The sequence below is a fragment of the Triticum dicoccoides genome, chromosome 5B (genome assembly GCF_002162155.2).
Source record: "Triticum dicoccoides isolate Atlit2015 ecotype Zavitan chromosome 5B, WEW_v2.0, whole genome shotgun sequence".
Taxonomy (NCBI): domain Eukaryota; kingdom Viridiplantae; phylum Streptophyta; class Magnoliopsida; order Poales; family Poaceae; genus Triticum; species Triticum dicoccoides.
The window spans coordinates 30381659-30387090 of NC_041389.1; positions in this window are offsets into that span (position 1 = coordinate 30381659).

Here is a 5432-nt window from a genome sequence, read left to right on the forward strand (position 1 = left end):
CCGGGATGGCGCGGCCTGGCGTGGTCCAGCCGGATCTGGTGGCCACGGACGGCGGCGCTCGGAGGTTGGAGCTGGGCGCTGCTCGGGGGATGCGGCGCGCGGCGGCGGGCAGCGGTCGGTCCTCCGGGAGATGGCGGAGCAGGGACTGGTGGTGCCGCGGCGACTCTCCCCCGGCGGTGGTTGGCTAGGGGCGGGTCGGTGGCGCAAGCTGGCGGCGCCCGGAGCGCGGGTCCGGGGATCTCGACCCGGATCTGGTGTGTGTCGGCGCTGGCAGGCGTCCTTGGGGTGCTCACGGCAGGGAGTGCGGCGGTTGTCTCGGAAGCCTTACGTGGGGCATAGCAGGATAGAGGGTGCTGGTGGTACATCGACTCCGGCGGTGGCGGCGGTGCGAGAGCAGCCATGGCGGCGGCGGCGCTGCGAGGCCTGGCCAGGAAGGGTCTTGGCGGGCAGCGGGCGTTCGGCTGCTGCCGTGTGAGGCGTGCGGCGATGCCTCGGCGGTGTGGGTGCCGGAGTGTGGTCAGAGGTGCGGGTCGGTTCCATTCTAGTGGCAGTCCCCTGGCGCGGGTGAAGGCCACCGTGGCGGAACTGGTTGTGCACCGCTCGGTGGTTGCTGCTGTTCCTAGTCGAGGTTGAAGGTGATGGCTTTAGGCGTGTTCCCTCGGCAATGAGGGGGGCTTTGATGGCAAGTTGCTGCGGTGACAGCGGTGTGAGGCATCTGATCGGGACTGGCCGGGATCTTGGAGACGTGGAGATGTGTGGTGCTACGGATGAAAATCTTGTTCGGTTGTGGCCGGACCGGCATTGATGGCACCTACGGGTGTCATTCACCTTCCTGGAGGCTTCGCCGAGTGCAACGCCATCTTCCTCGCGACCTCGTATCGGCAGCTGTCTCCGGGGCGAAAGCCTTGATTCGTAGGATCGGCATGATGGCAACATCCTTGAGGTTGTTACTCTGTTAGGAGCATTGTACTGGGAGACTCGAGGTCCCATGATGCGCTCCTCCGGCGTTCACCGCTGCCCGGATCTTTCTCCTTTGGCGCCATGTACGGTCGTCGCCGGCTTATCCAAGGAAGCTGGAGTTGCTGTTCTTCGGAGGTCTTCAGCGTCGGCCGAGACGCGGCAAAGGGTTCGGTGTAGGGTAGGCTTTTGTGTCGTTGTTGTGTTGTCGTGTTGTTGTGTTGTCGTGTTGTTGTGTTGGGTTGTACTTGTACGATCCGGATGTGGAGCGGGTCGCCTTCGTTGTTCGTAGCGAATGGTTGACGTTGGTGTATGTCTCATTTCTCTTCTTCTATAAAGCTAAGGTACGCAATTTGCGTACCCTAAAAAAAAGGCTCAAATCTTAAATTTCATCAACCAAGGCACTTGTGAATGGAGAAATGTATCTCGTATTTTACAAAACTACTCAAATTAAACTCATGCATTAATTTGAATTAATTGCAGTGCATGCATGCTTGGTCACTAGATGAGTAGGAACATTACATGCATTAGTGTGTTCTTTTTTAATTCTTGCATGCAAAGATTTAATGCGTTTCAAAAAATAAAAATGAGATGGTGATGAGTCCTTTAAATTGAAAAAAACAAAAAAGTAGAAATAAACCCTATAAACCGGAAAGGAGTATCATCTCGGCCTTGAGGAGTTTGGCGGGAAGAATCTTTTATAATCAACCCTGGGTTTTTTTGAAGCACATAGTCAATCCAGAGTTGTAACTTGTAACTACTAGTATTTTCTTTTTAATAAAAAAGGAACCAGCTCTATTTGTTGCTTTATTTGTGGGCATGTGAGGTTCTGTCAGTGGTGCGTGCACATCCCAGTGTGAGAAATACGCTTGTGCGTGCCCTGGGCGCACCGGCGGCGATGCTTCTGGAGCTGCCCACAACACGTACCCTTCACGGTGCCTGCCAAGTGCCACGTCGTGCACGTACTGCTACTCGCTTGTGTACTGTCCCTACACCTGTAGGCTTGCTGTAGGTAAGCTGAATGCGTTGCTTCTTGTCATCGTCCGTCACAGTGAGTGCGTGCGTGCGTGCACATGGCACATGTGATGTGAATGCCACGTCAGTGCATGCGTGTCTTGATTCACATGGGTACATATTTGATTCACATGGTTCACATGGTTTTTCTACACATACGTACATAGTAGAAAAAAAATACATGTAACCCCATATGGTTCACATGGTTTTTCTAGTATTGATTGAATATACGCATCGTTGCAAATTTTGTAATAAATTCATGATAAATGCAAGTATTAGGACTTGAATTATGGTGGGGTGAAGATACCACTGTTCTGTCCGCGTGCCCCGCCTGCCAAGTCATATCTGACAGAGACATCGTATTTGTACAGTACGAATACACGTATGGTACGCACACTTGTTGCCTTCCCCGTGGGTCACGTACGGATAATATCATACTACTAATTGTATTCCGATCGAATAAATAAAAGGATAAAGGGAAAGCCCAGCCAGCCACATGCTCCGGGCTTTGCCGACAAGTGTGTGGTCCCGGGTATCAGTCACTCACTTTCAGCTCCCGGCTAGCCAGATCCGACCGTGACGTGAGTGCGTGGCTGCTCTGCTTCCTCAACCACTGCAACTACAACTAATCACTACTCCTACTAGTACTCCCTCCGCTTCTAAATATAAATCATTTTAGAGATTTCAACGGGGCAGGGGCCTACATATCGATATATATAGACGTAGTTCGTAGATTCACTCGTTTTGCTTGATATGTAGTTCGTAGTTGAATCTCTAGAAAGACCTATATTTAGGAACGGAGGGAATATTGGGAGCCCAAGCTCATCAATAAATAAACAACACAAACACACAAACATTACCTTCTTTCAGAAAAAAATGTTCTACTAGTCACCATTTGTCATGGTAGTATAAGGAACAACAAAAAAATATTTATTAGCAAGAAATTGTAATAATCCCTCTGTCTATTTTCAAAAATATGACATTTGTGTGTGTGTGTGTGTGTGTGTGTGTGTGTGGTGAAATATGATCTCCTGTTTAAAAATAATGTAACGTCTTTGAAAGAGCATGGTGCTCTCATATTTGGTTTTGGTAATCGATGATAATTCCATGGACTAATGGTTGTCTTAAGTTATATTTGAAGGGTTTGTCCATAGGCTTTGCTTGAGGACTATTTGTTGGTTTCAAGGTTATAAGAGTGTTGACTAGGGGGCTATTCAAGGATTTATCCAAAGATTGGTCATGTGAGATTGAGCCTATTACAATCATGTCTTGAAGAAGAAGATTGTGTTAACATTCATGTTACCTTCAAGACATCATCCTAATTAAGATAGTTGGAAAGATACAAGGTTGATCGGGACTAAGTACAAAGAGTGATTCAAGTCAATCAACACACAGAGCATGCAAGATATACCGAGAGGGATCAAGTGATCCCATGGTATGGTAAGCATTGTCCATTACGATTTGTGTATTAACCCATGATCTATGTGAGTTCTATGTAGGGTTAGGTATATTTTCATGGGCTTGCGTCAAGAGGAAGATCTCATACAATGCATGGAGGATGGCAGAGTAAATTGCATGAAACCACCACCTTGAAGGTTAGGTTTGCAGAAAACACTATGTTACATTTCTTTTGCAGAAAACAACACGTCTTGTGTAATCGTTTTGCAAACACCACTTATCGGCGAATTAGAGCGCTTTAAGTACATTTATGACAGGTGGGTCCAGATTTTGCTAACGTGGCATAATGGACGGCGTTAGATCAAGGATTTTACTAGATTTACAAACCAGTCCCTGCAAGTTTATATGGAGACGCCTCAATCAAAATCAGAAAAGCAATCAACTCCATGCAGATTTTGTTCATCGCGACGACTAGCAAGCAATCAGCATCCGCAAGAGTGTGAAGTTCGGGATACATGATCGTCTCCACGTGCCTCTATATCTTACCCGACCCCTTTACTTATAGACTTTACTTTGTGATAGCCATAATGTTTCATGTCATATATCTTGCTATCACTTAGTTGTTTATCCTACCTAGCATAAGTTGTTGGTGCACATAGGTGAGGCTAGTTAATTTAAGTTTTGTGCTTGACAAATTAAACACTAGTTTAATTCCACTTTTATTCAAGTCTAAATTGTAATTATTTTAAAGCGCATATTCACTTCTCACTAGACGACATCCACGATCTTTCAGTCTTGTTGTCAGTTTATCCTTCATTTAACCTTGTATACATTTTTTTCCCTTCCTCTCCTTTCCCTCTTCCTGTTTCGATTTTCCTCCTGTCTCTAGTTTCTTTAATCGATTTCCCGAAAATGCATTCCACCTCTATTAATTTGTAACAAATAAAAGTTTGTTTTCTTTGGCAAGGGAATAAATTATTAAACTACAACATACGTTTGTTTTCCTTTCCTCTCCTTTGGCATGCATTTTGCGTCAGGTTGAACCTTGACATTCTAAAACAATAGCAGGGTCACCGAAAAAGATAAAATACCACTACAAATATTTACATGTACTCCCTTCGTTCGGAATTACTTGTCTCAGAACTGGATGTATCTAGAACATCTAGATACATCCATTTCCGAGACAAGTAATTTCGAACGGAGGGAGTAATATCCAAGGGTCACAACAAAAAGAAAGGTCATCTAGGTTGAAAACCAACCCCAACCTAAAAGGCCCAAATCTTGGTGTTGGATGGTGTAACCTATTCAACTCAACAGGGATTCGACGATATTCGTTAATTCATCCATCGATTAGGATCACATGTTTTCTCTTTTGGCGCTAAGCTCATTGCACTCCAGCAAGTAATAAATCACATTATGTTGGACAACCACAACATAAAAACATGCATTTTGTTCTATCTATAGAGTACAAAGTGGGTACTGTATGAATTCAAATCTCAAATCTACGTTATTTGGTACTCCCTTCATACCAAAATATAAGACGTTTTTCAGTTCAATTTGAAATAGAAGTGTTATATATTAGTTATAGGCATTTCCCTAGTATTATTAGAAAAAAAAACTCAAGCAAGGCTTTTGGCTATTGGTACTACCAAGGGCTCATTCGGTCTGGAGGTAATCAAAACGTAAGAATTAGGAGTAGTATAGAAAGACACTTGTCATCCTAAGGAATTGACTTGACTCGTTCCTACACGCAAAATAAGCTTTGAGTGGATGTGTAGCTTTCTCAAAAAGACAAAGAATGAGTAGTATTCCTACGATATTCCTGTACGCTACAAATCGAATGCATATATAGAAAAAATTTCTCCAAAATCCTTATTCCTTCTATGAACAGAACAAAAGGTAATTGTACGTCATGAATGAAGGTAATTGTACCTACATTTATTATTCAAATTGATAGGAATGAGATTAGGACAGGTTGCAGGGTGGAGCAGATGAGAGCAGAGCAGAGCAGAACAGAGTCCCACAAAAGCAGCAAAGCACACCACCTCACCTCACCTCACCTC